The sequence below is a fragment of the Geotrypetes seraphini genome, chromosome 3, assembly GCF_902459505.1.
Source record: "Geotrypetes seraphini chromosome 3, aGeoSer1.1, whole genome shotgun sequence".
NCBI classification, from domain to species: Eukaryota; Metazoa; Chordata; class Amphibia; order Gymnophiona; family Dermophiidae; genus Geotrypetes; species Geotrypetes seraphini.
In genome coordinates, this window is record NC_047086.1 from 109,469,495 (window position 1) to 109,491,837 (window position 22,343).

Consider the following 22,343-nt stretch of genomic DNA (forward strand, 5'->3'; position numbering starts at 1 on the left):
AAGCAAATGCATGGGTGGTAGTGGAGGGGGGGGGGCAGTCAATGATAGGATGTTGGATGGGTACCAATTGGTGATGTATTATTTAAAGCTCCATTGGTTGCCATTTGAGGCTAGAGTTTTGTTTCAATTTGGCTGTACACTTCTCCCTCCATATTCGCGATGATTGGGGCTGGATTGAACCACAAATACATAAAAACCGCAAATAATATTCGGGCCGATTCTAACCCATCCCCGCCTTCCCCCGGAATCCCGGACCTTACCTTAAGCCCTCTGAGACTCCCTGGAACCGTACCTAGTGGTCTAGCGGGCTTTCGGGGCAGGAGCAATCTTCCTACGCTCCTGCCCTGTGCAGATCACTCATAGGAAATGGCTGCCGTGAGCTCCCGTCATAGTCTCGAGAGACTACAGGAGTTCACGGCAGCCATTTCCTATGAGTGATCTGCACGGGGCAGGAGCATAGGAAGATCGCTCATGCCCCGAAAGCCCGCTAGACCACCAGGTAAGGTTCCGCGGAGTCTCAGAGGGCTTAAAAATAGCCCAAAAAATTAAAAACTGTTTTAAAAAAAATTGCAAATAACCGAATCCGTGGATACTGAAACCACGGATTCGGAGGGAGAAGTGTATCTATTTTAAAGTTTTATTTGGATTGACTCCAACCTACCTCTCTTCCCACTTTGAATTTTTTAATTCAAATAAGAATACACGAAAAACTTACTGGTTTACGTTTCCATCAGTAAAAGCATGTCACTATAAGAGATTCTTAGGAAAAACTTTTGCATTTCAGGCCAGTGCAATGAATTCATGTTGGAATACGCTTATTCCCCAAGCTCAGTCTTATTATTTATTTAGAAAAATTCTTAAAACTTATCTGTTTGATAAATATGTGACTTAATTGCCATTTTGTATTTTCTGAGAAATTTTGATATGCTTATGAAAGTAATTCACTGTTTGTGCAGTTCCTTCTTGCTGTAAACCGCCTTGAACTAATGGTTTGGCGGTATATAAGAATAACATTATTATTATTATTATTATTATTAAATGCCTCACTTGTTCTGATACGACAAATATGCCTTCAAGTTTGTTTATTTTTATAATTTAAAATTTGATAAATCGCTTAATCACATTTCAAAGTGATGAATCACAGAATTGAGTGATATACAAATTCATTCCTTGCTGCAATAACCTACTTGTGTGGTTGTCTACACTGAAAATCACTTTTATTCTCCCAACATCAGGGCCCTGATTCTATAAATGGTGCTACTATTGCTACTACTACTTATCACTTATATAGTGCTGAAAGCAGAATGCAGCACTGTACATTTTGACGTGGAGGGAAAGCCAGCGTGAACAGCAGGTGGAGAGGTTGCTCATGCTTGAGAAGATTCTAAGGTAGGGAGTGGGAAGAGACAATACGAGTTTAGCGGGGGGGGGGCGTGGAAGGGGGGGTTGGTGCAGGGGGTGGGGTGGAGAGGAGGGCATGGGGGGGCGCCTCCCACCCTCGCTAGGCCACTGACTGTGTGAGGTGTAGAAACTGCCTGGATTTTGATTTTGGCTTTGGTGCCGAAACTAGACTGAAATTCTTCTTCGGCCTGGTTTTGATTTTGAGGGAGTGGAGGAGTGGCCTAATGGTTAGTGCAACATTCTGAGATCCTGGAGAACTGGGTTCAATTCCTGCTGCAGCTCCTTGTAACCCTGGACATGTCACTTAACCTCTATTGCCCCAGGTACAAAAAAGATTGTGAGCCCTCTAGGGACAGCAAAAGTAGTGTGTATAGTGCTGCTTATATCTATAGAAATGATTAGTAGCAGTTTTGGTTTGGGCCGAAAATACAGTGTGGTGGTGGCTAGTGGGGACAGGAGTGATTCCCACTTGCTCCTGCCCATGCCAGCTCCTGTATCATAATGGCTTCTAGGACCTCCGATAATGTGGATCTTTATTCAGAAATTACAAGTAAATACTAGTAAAATTCCTCACCCATACCACATTCACAGAACACATAGACTAAACTAAAACTAAACTAAACCTTAGGTTTGTTTACCGCGCCATCTCCACAAGCGTAGAGCTCAGCACGGTTTACAGGGTTAGGTTGAAAAGGAGCTACAATGAAGGGTTATAGGAAAGGAGCTAGGAAGATAAAGAGGGACAGGGAACCAAAAAGCGGGAAGTGTTAGATTTTTGAAAAGACCCTCACCTAGAATAAAGGATCACAAATTAGAACTCCTAAGAAGTCATACTCTACATCAGTATTCTTCAATGCAAGGCCTGGGGACCAATGGCGGCCCCCAGAGACTTTTGGCGTGGCCCCCATTGTCTTCCTGAGGTTTTTTTTTTTCTGCTACTCTTTTTCTCTATGCAGGCTCAGGTACAGAAAGGCAAAAGTAGGTGGGGAAAAGCCACATGCTTGAAGATCAATGTACTTCTCACTATACAAAAGAGAATGCATTTGGAAATTCTCACAACCTTGAAACTAGCCCCACCCCCTCCAATAAAGTTTGAAGGTGGGCTGGTGGGGATGGGCGTCACTGACACATACTAATCAGCAGTGTCATGGCGCTGCATGCAGAGATATTTGGCGGCACTCCTTCAGTTTATTAGAATCCAAAGTGGCCCCAGCTTAAAATTTAATGAAGACCACTGCTCTACATGTAATGAAACACTAACTTGTGTGAACTACAAATTACGAGTATATCAAAAATGCATAGTCCCAAAGCTGAATATTCTAATTACTAAACTTAAATGTTTTCTTTCGTTTTTGTTAATTGTTTTGGCCCTGAGTAGAGAATGACACGGTGAGTGTTACCTGTGGGTAACCTGCTGAAACGGGGACAAAAAAAATTAGTTGCCATGGGGACAGGGAGAAGGCCATTCACCACCCCGTGGAGCAGTGAATGGCCTTGTCCCCGTAGTTAACTGAGGATCGTGTGGTCCAGCAGCCTCCTTCCTCTGAATCGCAGTCTGGGCATCTCCCTTCCCCTGGCTTGCTTTAATTTAAATCTTAACAAGTCACCGGAGCCTTGAAGACACGTGTGGCTGCTGGAAAGTCCTCCTCTGACGTAACTTCCTGTTTCCGGTTGCATCAGAGGAGGACTTTCCGGCAGCCACACACAACTTCTAGGCTCCGGCAGGGATAGCGAGTGAGCTGAGAGGTTCTGGGTTTGGCTTCTGTGCAGGGCTCAATGGGTGACTAGATCGGCCGCTCTGGAGCAGAAGCAGGGCAGTGAGCGCAGTTCGGCGGACTGTGGAGTAGAGGTCTGCATGGGAATGGGAATTGAGGGAATCCCCCCTAACCCACGGGACTCCCACGGGGACCCGCCTCTGGCCCACGGGACTCCCATGGAGACCCCTCTAGCCAACGGGACTCCCATGGGGATAGAAGGCTTTGGAAGCAGGGTTCGTCAATATAATATAATGGACACGTCAGCCTTAGTAAAAGAGGGGGTTTATAAGTTAATTACCTGAACAGAAAACAAAAAAAGGGTTCCACCAAAGAGATTTCACAAGGAAAACAGCAGCGCAAACACAAAAGAAATTGTGGAATTGATGATCCTGTCAGAAGTAATTGCTGCTTTTTATGGGGACGGGCGGGGATGGAGGTAATTCCTTGCGGGGATGGATGGGGACGGAGAGGATCCTGACGGGGATGGGTGAGGATGGAGAGGATCCTGACGGGGACGGGTGGGGACGGAGAGGATCCTGGCGGAGATGGGTGGGGACGGAGAGGATCCTGGCAGGGACGGACGAGGATGGGTGGGATTTCTGTCCTTGCGCAACTCTCTATTGTGGAGCCGGCCCAGGGCTAGCCATGGCACTACAGCTCCTGGATCACTGTGTGCAGCAGGTAACGAGTGTCGAGAAGAACGGCCTCTGATTGTACACCCATCCACTCATCAAGCTCCTCTTCATGCGCCAGCGCAGCAGATTCAAATTCTTCAGCTTGACAGAAACTTCAGAGGACTACACAGTCATGGTGGATGTGGAGGGTTTTAAAGGTATGATGCACACACATGCATATTTGGTAGTCTGACTTGGTGATTTGGTGGCAAGTGCTTTATGGATTGGCTGGGGCTGGGAAAGCCATAGAGGCACTTCATATAGTACTTTTAAGCTTGGGAACCTTAGAACCTAGCCTATATTGGGATACAAAAGGGAAATGGATAGCTGGTTGTAAGAAAGGTTTGGACAATTTCCTGGAGGAAAAGTCTGTTATTGAGAAAGACATAGGGGAAGCCACTGCTTGCCCTGGATCAGTAGCCTGGAATGTTGCTACTACTTGGGTTTTGGTCAGGTAATAGGGACCTGGATTGGCCACCGTGAGAACGGGCTACTTGGCTTGATGGACCATTGGTCTGACCCAGTAAAGCTATTCTTATGTTCTTAAAATTAAAGTAAGCCAGCATAGCTAAGGGGAAGGAAGTGAGGGAGCTGCTGGACAATGGTGGGTGGGCAGGAGCGAGGGAGGGGGCTGCTTGGCCAGGCAAAGAGGGGTGGAGAGGAACAGACGCTGTACACTTTGGTGAGGAATATATGTGGGGGCGGTGACGGGGATGGAGCTCACGGTGACAGGACGGGGACGAGTTCGCGAGGATGGGGTGGAGACAGGGACAAATTTTTACCCCGTTTCATTCTCTAGTCCTGAGGGTTTCTTTGGTCTCCCGTGTTCTCTTCTTCTACATTTTCTCCAAACTCTTTTTCTTTTCCTTTTTGATTTTCTATTCTTTTATTGATCTTTTTATATTATCTCATTTCTCTGCCTCCCAATTCCCTCATAAGCACTTCTGTTCCCATCTCTTTTCCTCTGCTTCTTTGCCATTTCTTTTCAAATCTTTTATTGTCTTGCACCCCATCTATCCTCATCATCCTATCTTTTTTTTCTTGCCCGCTTTGTCCTACTACTATTTTATCATTTTTATAGTGCTGCTAGACGTATGTAGCAATGTACATTAAGATATACAAGAGATAGTTCCTACTCAGTAGAGCTTACAATCTACTAACAGATGAACAGGAAGAGTAAGAGGCTAGGAGGTTTATTAGGCATGGGTGCATAATAAGCAAGTGGAGGCTAGGAGTGAAAAGCAAGCTTGAAGAAGTGGGCCCTTAGCCTGGATTTGAAAACTGCCAGGGATGGAGCTTGACATACAGTTTGTTCCAGTTCCAGGAGTAGAGTGCAGCATGAGAGAAGGGACAGTCTGGAGTTAGCGGTAGAGGAGAAGGGTACAGTTATGAGAGACTTGACTGGTGAGCGGAGCTCTTAGGGAGACGTGTAGGGAGAAATAAGAGAGGTGAAATATTGAGGAGCTGCAGAGTGAATGCACTTGTAGATTAGTAAGAGGAGTTTGAACTGTATGTGGAAATGGATGGGGAACATAGAAACATAGAACATGATGGTCATGGTCCATCTAGTCTGCCCACACTAATGGCCCACCCCCTAACTACCTCCATGAAGAGATCCCACATGCCAATCCCATCTTTTCTTAAAATCTGGCACGCTGCTTGCCTCAATTACCTGTTGTGGAAGATTATTCCAGTGATCAACCACCCTTTCGGTGAAGAAATATTTTCTGGTGTCGCCATGAAATTTCCCACCCCTGATTTTCAACGGATGCCCTCTTGTTGCCGTGGGTCCTTTAAGGAAAAAGAGATCCTCTTCCACCTCGATACGGCCTGTGACATATTTGAACATCTCGATCATGTCTCCCCTCTCTCTGCGTTCCTCGAGTGAGTACAGCTGCAACTTACCCAGTCGTTCCTCATATGGGAGATCCTTGAGTCCTGAGACCATCCTAGTGGCCATTCGCTGAACTGACTCAACTCTCCGCACATCTTTTTGATAATGCGGCCTCCAGAACCAGTGAAGTGACTTGAGGAGATGGGTGATGTGGTCATAGCAACTCTGGCGGAATATGAATCGTGCAGCAGAATTTTGAACGGATTGAAGAGGAGAGATGGTTAAGTGGAGAACCTGCAAGAATCAAGTTACAGTTGTCAAGGCGAGGAGTAATAGAGTATGGATAAGAGTGCTCAGAAAGGACGAGATAGATTTTGATGATATAGAGAAAGAAATTACAGGATTTGTATATGTCTGTTGAATACTACTGCAATGCAATCCTGCTGGGCATCCCAAAGTTCATGATCAGGCAAATCCAAATAGTACCATACGGTGCAGCTAGATTTCTGCTGGAAAAATCAAAGCAGATGAGTGCCACCCCGCTACTGAAAGAGTTAAACTGGCTCCCGATTGAAAGCAGGGTGAAATTCAAGATCATGTTGCTGACACACAAAATCATTCATCTTTCAGAACTACAGCACCTAGCAAACAGAATAGACAACCATAAACCAACTCGCACCCTACGCTCAAGCCTAGAATACCTACTGGAAATACCTTCCTTCAGAGACATCAAATACAAAAGCATCAGGAAAAGAATGTTCTACATGATGGCCCCAATGTGGTGGAACTCCCTTCCGAGGGAATTAAAACTAGAAAAGGACACCGAAAAGTTCAAGAAAGGAATAAAGACAATACTCTTCACAGAACACTTTAGCAAATAAAGAAACAATTAGAGGGAATAGCAACATGGAGGAAACAGCAGGCTACTACCCACTTGGAAAATGAAATGGTGAACTCACAAATAATACAAAAAAAGATAAATACATGATATACAGAAACTATAATAAGTATGCGTACAAAAATGGTATAAATAAGTAAGATATACAAATATTTAGCTCATGTATTGTAACACCTTTACTATAGCTCAAGTATTGTAACACCTGTACCAAAGTTCATGTATTGTAACACCATTACTGAAGCTCATGCAAACTGCTCCTGAATTGACTCCCAAGTCATTAGTAGCAGTATAGAAGCTTCCAATAAGCATAAACATATGTGCAGAGGGTAGAGAAGAGTCAAAGATGACCCCGAGGTTGTAAGCTGATGAGACATGGAGGATGAAAGTGTCATCCATTGAGATAGAAAGTGTGGAAAGAGAAGAGGTGGGCTTGGGAGGGAGGAAAAGTAGCTCAGTCTTGGCCGTGTTTAGTTTTAAGTGGCAGCTTGACCAAGAGTTCAATAACTTCACATAACAATAGACTGCTTTTCATCATGACGGGAGTTGCCATATAACTTATTCTGAAAAATTGGAAAAATTGGGACAGGTTAAACTATAGTTTTTGGTGGGAATCCTTGTGCCAAACTTATAAATTTGAACGTATGATAGCAATACAATTGGGACATTATAAGAAATTTAAGGATGTTTGGAACCCATTGACAAAATTTTGTAAAGATTAATTATTGGTTTTAGCCCTTTGATTATACACATCCAGGAGTGGGGGGAGGGGGTATCCCTTTTAAATTATTATTTGATTGTAATTTGTTGGTCTTGATCATTTGTATTACTTTTGCTTATCTTTATACTGTATGAAAAGATGAGTGGGGTGGGAAAGGATATGTATTTATTATATCATTTGATGGAATTAAGTGTATTTTATTTTGAACATTGTTTGATAATATGTTGCACTTGTTGGTTTTTAAAAATGAATAAAGATATAAAAAAAAGTGGCAGCTTGACATCCATTTGATTATAGGCCTATTTCTCTCTCTCCCCTGTCTTGTTTTTCTTATAGTTCTTTTCCATTTCTTATTTTATTGTACACCACTCTGATGCTACATAAGTATGTACCTCTGGAGAGAGGGAGGAAATAAAGATCCTCTGGTGGAGGAATGCAGGAAGGAAAAGAGCAGGTTATAAGGGAGAGGGAAGTGCCTCCAGCTGGAAGACAGGAATAAGAATTGCGGGAAGAGCCTTGTGTGTTAGAGAATGTAGTAGGAAGGAAGAGAGAGAGTAAAAATTGGGGGAATTTCTAGTGGGAAGGTTCAAGAAAAAGTAGGGAGTTAAAAAAGAGAAGGAAGAAGAACCAAATGAGTCAAAAAGTAAGGGAGTAAAGGGTGTAAAAAGAGAAGCAGGAGTGAAAAGAAGAGAAAAGCATCTAGAGGGAGAGAGAGAAAGGGGAGGTGAAAAGGAGGGAGAGAAGCATATCGAGTAAAAAGGAGAAAAGCATTTCTAATGAGAGGGAAAAGAAGGGAAAGCATGTAGAGGGAGAAGAGGGGAAAGCTTGGCATGGGAGATGGGAAAGAGTCTGTAGTGGGAGAGAGAAGGGAGAAGAGGGAAGAACCTCTAGTACAGTGGCTCTTAGCCCACTCTTTGGGGCACACCGAGCCAGTCTTGTCCATGATTTGATACTGTAATAATAATTCTCTGAGTAAACTGTTCACAAGTATACTTGCATCACCATTAAGTCAGGGTAACTGTGCTGAAGAAAACATTGCTTAGGTAGATGAGCCTGGAATTTAAACTCAGGCAAAGTAGAACACATACATCGAAGCTGTAAACATTGTCTTCTGGGTAAGCTGGCTTTTTAACATATGTGAGGAAATTGTGGACTTGTAAATAATTATGCCAATCTGTACTCTTTCTATACAGTGTGGTATCCAGATTCTCCGTTCTTAGAAATAAACATGTCCAAAAAATCTGGAATATGTGAGCCTACCAACCCCCCCACCCCCCCAAACCCTATTGTACTGCCATATAGGTAGCACCTGCAGCCATAAGGGCCATTGGAGCTGTAGACAGGTGGGTATAGTGTGTTTTGGGGGCTCACCATAACCTATAAGGGAGTTCTGGTGAGATGTTTATTTGACACCCTTTCTGTGAAGTTCACAGCAGTGCCCTGTAAGGTACCCCACTGTTCTGTTGCCATATCTGGGTGGCTAGTCCATCACAATGCTGGCCCCTCCTACGTCCAAATGGTCTTGTTCAGGGCGTTTGAGACTTAGACAAATTTTTGGTTAAAAATGTGACATACTGGTGGTCTGGATGATCAATGGCACGAATGTCCAGATAGCTGATTTGCGGGAAAAAAATATATATATATTCTAGATGTATTTTTCGAGAATGGACATTTTTCCACTGTTGACTTTGGGCATCTAGCGCCATACATCTGAATTAGACTTAGACGTTTCTTTTGATTAATCCCCTCCATGTTTCTGTACAGAGGGGAGATGAAGGTGAAGTATTTTCAGGCTGAAAGACTGATGCAGGTTTAATATTGTCAGTGAAGAGAGGCCAAGGAATTTGCTTTAGGCAGCAGTGAAGGGACTAGGCCATGAGATTTCCTCCTTCCCTGTTAGCTTCTGGCCTAAGTAAAAACTCCCTTGCAGGACAGTGGGAAAAGTAAGTAGTTTTCATCCATTATATTATTGCTAAGTCTAGCCTGAAATAAATTAATGGAATCTGCAGTCTTACACCTCTTCCATATCACTGACATTTTCTAAGTCATTTTAAACTAATACACATTCCTAAGAGAAATAACTTATTATTAAGAAAATATTAACTCTTAATCCATTTACTTTACTCAAGATAATTCTGAAAGGCAATTAGTTTTACTGTCTATTTATGAAAGATGAACACGTGATGTATAAAAAGGGATTAAAACCAAAAATTAGAACATTTGAGAATCTGTTATACAGAAACAGCCGGATTTCTAAATTTCCCTAAATATTCATTGGTTTCTTTCTATGAAGATGAGGAGGGAATAGTGCTCTAAATATGATTTACTATGGAAACCATTTTCCCTGTAGTACAGGTGTAATATTTTTCTCTCCCTGGTAGAAATGGAGGGTTGTTATCTGATCAACAAGGAAAGGCTTACAATAATTTAAGCCTTTTGAGATTTCTTGTATTTTCCTTGGACATTATTACACAGAGGACTACATTGGTAGTGACTTTTGCCCTTAAACCTGATCACAACACCATCTCATATTTATATTTTCACCAAATTAATGATTTGGGATAAAGAATGGCCATTTTAACCTATCCACCATGGGCACATACCCCCGACACCCTCTGTGAGTAGATATTGCATTGCATGGAGAGCAGGTTATGGCTTAAAGATCACTCATGCCACACCAAGGTGGTGCCCTCCTTTTTTCTCCAAGGGAGTACAGCAGTGTAGTTATACAAATTTCAAAACAAAACATCTCCTAGTGCCAGGTTCCTTGGCTGAAGAAGAAATGATGGTGTCTGGCCTGACTATTCTAGAAAAATCAGTCATTAGGTATGTAGATAAGTGAGAAGGTGGAACACACATCAATCATTACTATGTTAGATTTTAGACAGTACCAGGGATGCTGAGAGAGGCGGGAGGCTAGGTGTGATATACCTTTTTCTGACTCAGCACAGCTTTTAAGTTCTTATAACTGAAACCAGTTCTGTCTTATGAATAAGATTATAAATGAAAACAATTCCATATGAAAGACATTATAATGTATAAGTAGGAATGGCAAGACTAATTCAGAATCAAGTATGTAATAAAGTTAACCCTAATTTCCTTACCACAACTACCTAATTAGAATTGGGTGCTCAAATAATTAGGAAAAAAGTAAACCACCCTGAAAAATAAACAGACTCTGGGTATTCTATGCTAAATACAAGATCCATAAGTGAACTTGGCTTTCACCATAAGCAAAAGCTGAAAAAGTAGTTGATGACCATCTCTGGAGAGGAATACACATGGGTCATTCCATGTCAAGTGGTCCAGAGCTCCCTACTTGACCATCTCAGAAACTGATGAAATTTTTTTGGGGGGATATGTTGGAACCTCTAATGAGGATATCCAAAAATCTGAGGCATGATCTCAACTAGGTTGACATTTAGGGGCCCCTTTATTTGGGCCATCTCTTTGTTTCCGTGGAAGATACAGTCTGTTCTCATTATTCGCACATTCCAGATTTGCGATTTGGCGTATCTGTGGTTGCATGCATTGTGACCATAATTCAAACCATCTGTTCACGTATTCACAAACCTCTGACCTTAGGATAAAAACTTTGTTTCCTTTAACTTTCACTTCGTAGGCTTTTCTCTTTCATTCCCTCAATTTCTCTGGACATTTTTCTCTCTTTCTTGCTCCCTTCTTTCTCTTCTACCCTCCCCTCTCCACCCCTCAAAAAATTTCCTCAGACTCAGTATGCAAACTGACTCTTCAGCACATCACACAGACTCCTCTGACTGGCAGCAGGAAGTGCAGTGCATTAATAAGGAAGACTAGTTCCATGGCAGCCAAAGATGACATCTTATTGTGGACCCCCTAGTGGAGGAGTGGTGTATTACTACTAAATATAAATACATAAATTTGTGGAAGTATCACGGTTTCTAGTAGGGTTCCTAAATAACTACACATAACCAAAGGATTCAACAAGAAAAAAAGTTGTAAAAATGTATTAAATATAAATAAATGAGGAGCACTAGGAAGCTCCTCGACTGGGTACCAATTGTTATAGTTAGATGGTATTAAGTAGATGGTACAATATGTTAATACTTTATGTAAATTAGAAAGGTAGTATAATGTTAAAGTTTACCATTTAAAGCTGGCAAAAGTTCATTTTAACTTCTATAAATTACAGACTATTTCATATGTTTACACTCTGAACCTAATTATTGCTTATTTCCCCTCAGTAACTCAGCTCCTGGAACTCAGTTCTGCAACTAACCACCTTTAAGGACTATAGCATCAGATAAGTACAAAAGCTATTATTCTTCAATTATATAGTTTCAATTCTATCCACCAAGACTATGGTTTCTTGCTCTTTTTAATCCCTGTCTCTGACAGGCTCTTCAAGTATGCTACTTTTCCTTCTTACTAAGTTATTCCACACTCTTAACTTAGTTATGCTTGTCTTATTTCACCTCACTGAAGCTTCTGCTTTTGTCCAACACAGGGTAATTATCTTAAAGGACCTCTTGCCTTGGGGCCTTTCCCTGGGAAGTCTCTTTCTGCAGGACCTCCCTGATTCTACACACTCCCAGCACTTTTAACCTTCCTTTCCCCTAAGCCTTGCCCCTCAGGTCTTGCTTAGCCAGTTTAGCGCCCCCTGCTGTCAGGCAGATAAACTGTGCTTTGCTCTCGGGGACAAATTCTATAAACAGCGTCCTGATTGCAGACGGCCAACTGCTGCCTAACATCATTCCTCTGTTCTTCTGATCTCACTTGATCTTTCGGCAGCTTTTGATACGGTTGATCATGATCTCTTGTTGAATAGATTACAATCCATAGGCATTACTGAGCAAGTCCTTCTCTGGTTTAGATCTTATTTAGACAATCGATCTTTTATAGTTTCCTTTAATGATTCTATTTCTGCTAGTTTTTCAGTCTCTTATGGTATTCCACAAGGTTCTATCCTGTCCCCACTTCTGTTTAATATTTTTCTTGCTCCTCTTATGACTCTCTGCCAATCTATCGGCTTCTCCGTATTTGCTTATGCTGATGATATACAACTTTTACATCCTCTTGACCCTAACAGTTCATCGGAAATTGCAGTTATCAATGAGAAACTAAACCAGATTCATCTATGGCTTGATAATAATAGACTGTCTTTAAACATTAACAAAACTAACACCTTGCTCTTCCCCTGGAAAGACAATCAAAAAATTGCTGTTCCCATTACTATCCAAGGGGTTACTCTTAAACAAATAAACAAGATTCGGATTTTAGGTGTTATTCTAGATGAAAATCTAACCTACCATGACCACGTTAGTTATGTGGTTAAGGCTTCCTTTTATAGACTACGTCAAATAAGGTCTATTTCGAAATTCTTATGTCCCAAATCATTGAATATATTAATTCATTCAATGATTATTTCGAAAATTGATTACTGCAATTCTTTATTCAAGGGAATGGCTCAAAAAGAAACCAGAAGATTGCAGATAATCCAGAATGCCTCTATTAAATTAATTATGGGGGCTAAGAAGTTCGACCATGTTACTCCATTACTTCAAAAGGCACATTGGCTCCCAGTATCATACCGAATTTTATATAAATTATCTTTACTCACATTTAAATCATTATTATATAAAACCCCTGCTTTTATTTACAAAGTTTTAATTCCATATAATTCTCCTAAATTTTTAAGATCTAATGACCAACTTTTGTTGGTCATTCCTTCTCTTAAAATTATTAACACTCGAAGGCAATTCATTTTTACTGTAACAGCGCCACAGACTTGGAATTCACTCCCATGTTATTTAAGAGAGGAGAAGAATTTGGAAAAATTTAAGAGCCAACTTAAGAGCTTTCTTTTTAAAGATGCGTTCAATACCTAATTGAAATATTAATTGCTCTTTCATCATTTGCTCTTTTATGCATTTTTGATCTTTAATTATTTATTTGTCCTCCCATTCCTTTTGTGTTTTACCTTAATTGTTGATTCTTTCCTATCGAACATTGTATTTCTTCCCCTTTTGTCCTATTGTTTGCTTGTTTTTGTATTATTTACCTTGTTTTAATTAGTTTGTTTTTGATGATTTTATACCCTTGTTAACGTTGCTCTCTATTTTATGTACATTTTAGAAATTTATTTTATTATGTGTACATCGCTTAGTAATTGTAATAGGCGATTAATCAAATAACAAATAAACTTGAAACTTGTAAACTTGAAACCAATTAGGATGCACATTTTTTGTAAGCAGACGCGGTCACTGAGCTTATTGCGCCAAGAGATCTCCCTGCTGCGATAAGTGTAACAGCCGCAGCTGCCCATCCCCCCATACATCGCTGGCAGGAGGGATGCCCAGTCCCTCCTGCAAGAACCCCCAACCCCCGCCCCCGAGCATCACGAGCATCCCCTCGCCGGACCTCCCTAGCCCCCTCTACTTTAAAATATTGGCCAGCCAGAGGCATCCTTCCTTCCTTCAGCCGACTGACCCACCTTCCCATGAATGGTGGGCCTGCTCCTTCCCAGTGCATCGTGGGATGCACCGGGTAGGGGCCATAGGCCCTGATTGGTCCAGGTGCTTAAGACCCCTCCAGTAGAAGGGGCCTTAGACACCTGGACCAACCAGAATCTTAGGCCCTATTCGCAGTGCATTCAGGGATGCACTGGGAGTGGCCTAAAATTTTGATTGGCCAGATCTCTTGGGCCACTCCCATGTGATATATGGGGGGGTTCTGGTAGGAGGGACTGGGCATCCCTCCTGCCGGTAGTCTTCGGGGGGGGATGGGTTGCCGCTAAACTTATCACAGCAGGGAGATCCCTTGCCGCGATAAGTTCAGCAGCAACCCGATTCTCTAACCAGCACCTGTGACATGGATGTCGGTTAGAGAATCAGGGCGGGCTTAAGCCCCTATAGGATGCCCGTGTGCGATTCTCAAAAGCCGCTTAGGCAGCTTCTGAAACTGGGCATTCTATACAGAATCCGGCCCTAAGTGAGTAAGTGTACCTTACTACACTCTCCACTTCCTCACAAGGAGGTTAATAAGAATATAAGAATTGCTGCTGCTGGGTCAGACCAGTGGTCCATCATGCCCAGCAGTCCACTCACGCGGCGTCCCTCTGGCCTAAGACCAGCGCCCTAACCGAGACTAGCCCTATCAGCGTATGTCCTTGTTCAGCAGGAACTTGTCTAACTTTGTCTTGAATCCCTGGAAGGTGTTTTCCCCTATGACAGACTCCGGAAGATTGTTCCAGTTTTCTACCACTCTCTGTGTGAGGAACTTCCTTACGTTTGTATGGAATCTATCCCCTTTCAACTTTAGAGAGTGTCCTCTCGTTCTCCCTACCTTGGAGAGGGTGAACAACCTGTCCTTATCTACCAAGTCTATTCCCTTCAGTACCTTGAATGTCCCCTCTCAATCTCCTCTGTTCGAGGGAGAAGAGGCCCAGTTTCTCTAATCTTTCACTGTACGGCAGTTCCTCCAACCCCTTAACCATCTTAGTCGCTCATCTCTGGACCTCTAATACAGTGGTTCCCAACCCTGTCCTGGAGGACCACCAGGCCAAACGGGTTTTCAGGCTAGCCCTAATGAATATGCATGAGAGAGATTTGCATATAATGGAAGTGACAGGCATGCAAATCTGCTCCATGCATATTCATTAGAGTTATCCTGAAAACCCGATTGGCCTGGTGGTCCTCCAGGACAGGGTTGAGAACCACTGCTCTAATAAATCCACTGAGATATACATATATTTTTTTATTCTAGCTCATCATTTGGACAGTAAAATTATGCAAAGGTCAAGCACAGTTGTAACAATAGAGGAAATGAAGCTATTTCCAACAGTTTATACTTCATTATGATCTGTGCCATCATTAGCGGACAAAATAGCTCACTTCATGTTTATTTTATTTATTTATTTTATTTATTCAATTTTCTATACCGTTCTCCCAGGGGAGCTCAGAACGGTTTACATGTTGCCTGGATTGTACATAGCAAATGACAAAAGCTGTAGAATGATAACTGGCCAGGCTACCCAGTTTTTTCCAGTCCACAATGCTAAGGTCCCACTGGAAAGTTGTTGGAGAGTTAAATTTGATTAGGTGATTGTGGAGATATATCTTGAATGGCAGAAGCAACTCTATAAGCCCCTGAACATTGTACAATAAATAAGAGCCAAGAGCATCCCATGTCCAAGTGATACTGCTTTATTTTCCAGGGAAACTAATGAGAAATTTTTTTCTTTTTCATTTGAATTTAATAGAAATAGATTTGGTGCTCAACAGATTTCTCATGGTCCTTGGGGCATACAGTTTTAACTAGAACTGTATCAAGCTAGCTTGAAATCCTGATCAGTTCAGGTGAGGGAAATTTTAAAATAGGCTTTCTATTTTTTTGCAGGTATGAATTATTCCTGGAGGAATTATGTACAAAAATTTTGAAAATTCAGCAGAAAAATTTTAAAAACTGTGCACAATATTTTAAAATTCTGCAAATTTTATTTGTAGTGTTTTGCACCAAAATTATCTCTAGGCATGATTCTACAAAAGATAGGTGCCTATTACCTATTAGGGGTGGAGAAAGACTAGTGTGCAAGTCTCTAAAGGACTTAGGCACCTATAATATAGGCCTTTAAAACCCTGGCCTACATTACAAGCACCAAAGTTTTAAGTTAGGCACGATTCTGTTATGAGCACCTAAGTATGGGGTCCTTTTACTAAAGCGCACTAGCCATTTTAGCGCGCGCTAAATTCTAATGCATTAGTGTTTAGCGCATGCTAATATTTAGCGCACACCAAAACGGCTAGTGTGCCTTAGTAAAAGGACCCCTATGATGGACATGCAATAGGCCCCTAACTTTAGGCATCTATCTGAATAAACCCATGTAAACCGTTCTGAGCTCTCCTGGGAGAACAGTATAGAAAATTGAATAAATAAATAAATTACAGAATCTGGCCCTAAGTGCTCCCATATTAACGCTGCATTATCTAGTTTGCATGTGCTAATCATAAGGCGCTAGTTGGATAAATCAGGAATTCCCACTCTCCATCCATGCTCTGTCCTTTCCTAAAAATATTTTTTATGAATTGATAATGCATGGTCAGGACATGCAAACGGGCAAAATCTTTTATTAGTTACCGGTGGTTGAAATTGGCAGCATACTGGTATCCCTCTTTAAAAAGTGCTGTGTGAAGATCCTGAAAGAAACAAAGACATGAAAAAAATATAAGGCTCAGAATAGCGCGCGCTAAATTACCACACGCGCTAGCCGCTACCGCCTCCTTTTGAGCGGGCGGTAGATTTTCGGCTATCGCACGCTATAGCGTGCGCTAATCCGGTGCATGCGCTAAAACCGCTAGCGCGGCTTTGTAAAAGGAGCCCAAAGTATCACATTCTACAGAGATACCGTTCCTAAAATAGGGAACTTTCAAGAGTAATGCTTATCTGAAGTACAGGCACTGTAATTGCTATAATTTCAGTACTTTCATGAAAGTAAGTTTCCCAATTAAAGAAAAAGAAGGAAAACAATTTATACCAAGACATTACTTGGGCAAGATATAACATGTAAGAAAAGGATAGGGAATTCCTACTAATGCAATACCATCAAGCTATATGTTAAATAATTTTGCATTACAAATTAAAATTTGTTTCTTGTATTGTTGTATAGCCACATCACTGAAAGAATGGTATTTTAAATGTTAAGTCTCCTTATCTCAGAGAAATTGAGTTAAATAACATTGTGACTGAAAAGGGGACAATTTCTTTAGCATTCCTATGTGGGTGAAATGATAGTTACATGAATATTTATTTATAACGGAATATATCTTCGTCACCAGCTGCCAAGCATTGTTAGGTAACTATCGGTTTGTCCTTGTCACTAGGCAACATAAGGCCTCATAAAATTTAATATTTTCCAAGCAAAGCTATAGTTGGTATTTCAGATTTAATTCTTCTGCTTAACAGAGACTTCCCTGAATTAACAAGTGGATGATCATGTGCTTCCCAGGTTAGGGCTCTTGAGCAATGCATTCAAAGAGATGCCAAAGTAATAATAACAAGAATAAATAACGGATAGTCCACTTTATTAGCTGAAAGATCAAATCTAACGGAAGAAAAAGCCTCAGGTCTCATTTGGCAGAGCTTAAAGCTCAAACCACCTCCGCCCACATCATTGGCTCAAAACACTTCTGTTAGAATGACCTTATGCCACTTAGATTCTTAATAGGAACTGAGATTTTAAACAACAGTATTAATTGGTGTGTTGCTAGACTTTTATGATGTCCCACATGCAGCCAACGTTTCACGGGTATCAGCCGTTTCTTCAGGGCTCCCGGACTTTCATATTGCCTTACACAATTCTGTAAATATAATTTAATAAAGGATGTCTCACTTTCATATCCCTTATCATATAAAATATGTCAGAGCTTCTAAAATGATGTTACTCACTGAGCTGTTACTTCTTTGATCTCACCAGCGTCCTACTCTGAAGGTAATAATAAGCCATTCATTTCCTTTTCATCATTTCAGCTGCATCTGCTGGATTAAACAAGTATATGGAAGCTGGCCATTTATATGCTACCATCAAATATGTATAAACAGTTTCCGCAGATTCGGTTATTCGCGATTTTATTTTATTACAAAAAAACCTATTTTCATTTTTTGGATATTTTTAAGCCATCCAAGCCTCCCTGAAACCTTACCTGGTGGTCTAGCGGTGAAGCGGGGCAGGAGCGATCTTCCTATGCTCCTGCCCCATGCAGAGCCATCATCAGAATGTTAATTATCATTTATATTTGTTTTTTTCAAAGACGTCAAGGCTGATGACTTTAAAATATGCAATGTCACCTCAGGAACAGCTACAAAAAAAATAGACATAGTGCAAAATATAGACAGCAGATATAAATTCTCAAAACTGACACATTTTGATCATTAAATCTAAAATAAAAATAATTTTCCCTACCTTTATTGTCTGGTTGCACTTCCTTCTGACTCTGCATCCAATATTTCTTTCTTTCTGCCTCCTGCATGCTTCCTCTCCTCCAGACCTCATTCCCTTCCCCAACCAACATCTCTCTCTCCATGTCCCACCATAAGTCCAACTTTTCTTCGTCTCTCCTCCACCCCCATTGGCAATGTCTTCCTCTCTCTCTCACTGTTCCATCTGTCTTTCTCTCATTCCATCCCTTGTTGCAAAGGAAGTGGGGAAAGAGAGAGAGAGAGAGAGAGAGAGAGAGAGAGAGAGATCCATGGTATATCTTTCACACCCTCACTACTGCCACATCCAACATTTCTCCCTCTCTCATCTCCCGGATCATATGCAGCATCTTTCACCACTGCCCACCAGCTCCATGCCCAACATTTCTCCTTCTATCACCCCTCTCCAGCACATGCCACATCTCTCCCTCCATTCCCTCCACCATTATGTCCAACATTCCTTCCCTTTGCATACTTTTCAATCTGTCCCATTGTTCCCTCTCCACGACCATATCCAATATTTCTCCCTCTCATCCTATTCCCCATGCATCACTACCTCACTCTTCTCTCTCTCTATGCCCAACAAATTTCTTCTTTCTTCCTTTCCCTATGTGCGCCATCTCTTTCACACTCACTCACACACTCATGCCCAACAATTCTCCCTTTCTATTCCCTCCCTTCTGTGTCCCAAGTTCATGCCCTTCCCTTCCTTCATCCACATGCATCTTTTCCCCTCTTCCATTTCCCTTCCAGCCATGTGCATATCCTCTCTCTGTTTCCTTCCATTCCACTTTATCTATGTGCACCTTCTTCCTCTCTCTTCTTTTCCTCTTCATCCATGTGCATATCTTCTCTCTCTCTTTAGTTCCCTCTCCTCCATCCATGTGCATTTTCTCCTCTTTCTTCCCTTCCTCTCCATCCCATAAGAAACAAATCCCTTCTCCCTCCCCCAGCATTTCTCCACACCCATCCATCCATTCATACAACCTTATCAACTCTCTCCTTTCCCCACAACCCTCAGTCCAACATTACTTCCTCTCTCCTTCCACCCCCTCCTCCTCTAACCTTCTTCCTTCTGCCGTCCTACCACTGACTGATCCAGAATCTGGATTCCACACAGGGCCCGACACTGGCTCTAATTTCAACAAATAGCCTTCACGTCCACATGCTTGGGAAGGCCCTGTCAGCTCCACCCATTTTGACACGTTTGCGTCAGAGGGGCGGTACCAACAGGGCTCTGAGTCAGTTAAGCTAGCACCAGTGCCGGGCCTTGTATAGATTCCACACTCCCTGACAGGTGCGAGAAGGTGGCAGAAGATGGAGGGCTCTTCATCGCTGGAGTTAGCTTGGTGTTGCCTGAACTGTGGGGCCACCCCCTCCCTAATGATAGTGGCAGGAGGGATGCCCAGTCCTTCCTGCCCGGCAACCCCACTACCACCATCCCCATAGATCACCAGCAGGAGGGATGCCGGAACCCCCACCCCCTAGATCGCGGCAGCCAATCAGCTAGCAACTGCACAGGCAGGAGCGAAGGAGGGATAATACATCAGAAGGAGCTTTATCAGAAGGAGCTTTATCAGCCGAAAGCCTGAAGTCATACTGCCATTGTACAGATCCATGGTGAGACCTCACCTGGAGTACTGTGTCCAGTTCTGGAGGCCGCATTATCGGAAAGATGTGAAGAGACTGGAGTCGATCCAGAGAATGGCCACTATGATGGTCTCGGGACTTAGGGATCTCCCTTATGAGGAATGTCTGACCAGACTGCGCCTATATTCTCTTGAGGAGCGCAGAGAAAAGGGGGACATGATAGAAACATTTAAATATATCATGGGCCACATTGAAGTGGAGGAAGATATCTTTTTTCTTAAGGGTCCCACAGCGACAAGAGGGCATCCGCTAAAACTTAAAGGGGAAAATTTCATGGGGACACCAGGAAGTACTTCTTCACCGAAAGGGTGATTGATCGATGGAATTGTCTTCCACGCCAAGTGGTCGAGGCCAGTAATGTGCTCGACTTCAAGAGACGTTGGGACAAACAAGTGGGGTCACTACAGAGTCTTGTTGGGCCGCCGGCCCTTTTCTGCCGTCATACTCTTGAAAGGTCACTTGGACACACAAAGTCAGAGGCGTGAAGAAAGTAAAAGAAATTTATTCACAGCATGCATGTTGGACCCCTGAGCTTCAAGCTGGCTCAGAAGTGCCGAAACCAGGAAGTTACAGAGATATTTATTCATTTTTCTGGCTATAAAACTGAATTCTAGAAAAAGCTTTTCACGTGTTACTTTTCTTAACACTCATTGGTTCTAAGCTCACACTAGCAGGTCACTAGCAGGACACCTATCTAACTCTAACAGTTAAATGTACAGAAGGGCAGGGTACATCATGGCTCAAACTCTTATCTATTCAGCTTACAATGTGGTAAGGTAGGGACATACATTTTAGGCAGATGCAGTCAATAGATTATACACTGTTTTCAGCTATGTAGGCCAGAGCAATATTTTAAACAACAGTTAACTATTTCATGACCCTACATTCCCCCCTTTCAGGCTGGCGTACCTAAGGAGCCAAGCCTGACAAAATAAAGTTAGGGGTCAGGAAAGTCGGGGTCCCCAGTGGGTAAGGGACGATACTGGGAGAGGGCCAATGCAGCAGTGGAACGTTTGACAGCAGAGTCCATAGTTCAGTGGAGCAGCTTTATGGCTATGGGGACCATACAGGGCAGGCAGCAAAGGAGCAGAGAAGACAGGGCAGCAACCAGCAAGATGATCTTCAATGCTGAACCAGAGGGCAACCAGGAGCTGAAGGTACCAGAGATCCAGTCTGCAGTAAGGTCACGCCAGGTCTGGTCAGGAACATGAGCCAGTTTGGTGATACGATCCACATCGTTCTCAATCACTTTACTCAAGTTCAAGGCAGCAGTTGGAGAGGTTGAATTTATCACAGGCACAGCAGCTAGTAAATAGTCCAAAGCTAGACGATTCTGATAAATAGCAGTGCACATTTTAGCATTCTCTCTGCCAATGGTACTCAAAGCTCGTGAGGTGTCATTGGTTATCAGTTCAAGTACAGCTTATAGACAAATAATGCAGTTCAGCATATAGATTGGGGTCCGATAGCCCCAGGTGTCATCCTCGGTCCATGTGGCAGGTCCATAAACAGCAATGATCCGTTCTGCAGGCCAGTCATCACCCCATTCACCTATTTTAAGGGAATTGGTGGAAGTAGACCGCTTTTGGCGACCTCTGGTGTTGAATACAGGGGCTCCCAGGTGTTCACCATCAGCCAGCGGTAACAGGAAGAAGCTGGGGCGGATCATGCAAAGCACACATGTACCAGTCCATTAAGCAGGCAACCAAGAGTAGGCAAACGGATCACAGAGCCAATATCAACTATCAGAAGCTGACCATAATTCATAGGAAGTTCCGTTAAGCAGTGTCTGAAGGGCTGAAGACAGTGGGAAGCAACAATGAAGGTTCACAAGGCCCATCGTGAAGGTCGTGGACCTGACGTAAAAGTGAGGGTCTGTGAAGTCAGGTTTAACATGTCCAGCTGCATTGCCTCCCATAGCCACTGTTCTCCCATACCAGTCCCTCCTCAAACAAAATAATTGCTAACATTAAGAATCTGACCTATAGTTTCAGCAAACTATATAAACAGATTTCTAGTGATTACAGGATATTAGTATCTACTTTCATAATTTCATAAAACTGGGGAAACACCACAGAGTGATAGACAGGAGCACATGAGTGGGATACAATTCGGACATATACATCAGTACCTGGGTCTCACCTTTCACCATCAATATACAATGCCATGCAGTCTCTGGCCTTCTGGACTTGGACATTGGCATTCCAGTTATATGGGTCAGTGATAGTGAAAACCATGGGATTACAGTAGCCTGTAGTACACAAGGGGCCGGAGCTAGGACCTATAGTAAGGGAGGCAGACGGGGTATTCTTTCTCATAAAGGACAGGCTCCACCATTAGTGAAGGTTTCCTCATAGGGGCAGTTCTTAAAGGCATCAGGTTATACAGACCTATATACTTAGCACATTTGGTATAATAACGCTGTCAATCTAGGGAGCCACACAAAACTGAATTAGGGGTA

General features: G+C 42.5%; 1 long non-coding RNA gene across 1 annotated transcript; it reads right to left on the reverse strand.

The window, feature by feature from the left end:
* Positions 1 to 5,835: 5,835 nt before the first annotated feature.
* LOC117356852 lies at positions 5,836 to 17,795 on the reverse strand. The gene is made up of 3 exons (XR_004538722.1): positions 17,705 to 17,795; positions 16,397 to 16,455; positions 5,836 to 5,960 (listed from the first exon to the last, which is right to left on the reverse strand). It is a non-coding gene; the product is annotated as an uncharacterized LOC117356852 (long non-coding RNA).
* Between the last annotated feature and the right edge of the window lie 4,548 nt (positions 17,796 to 22,343).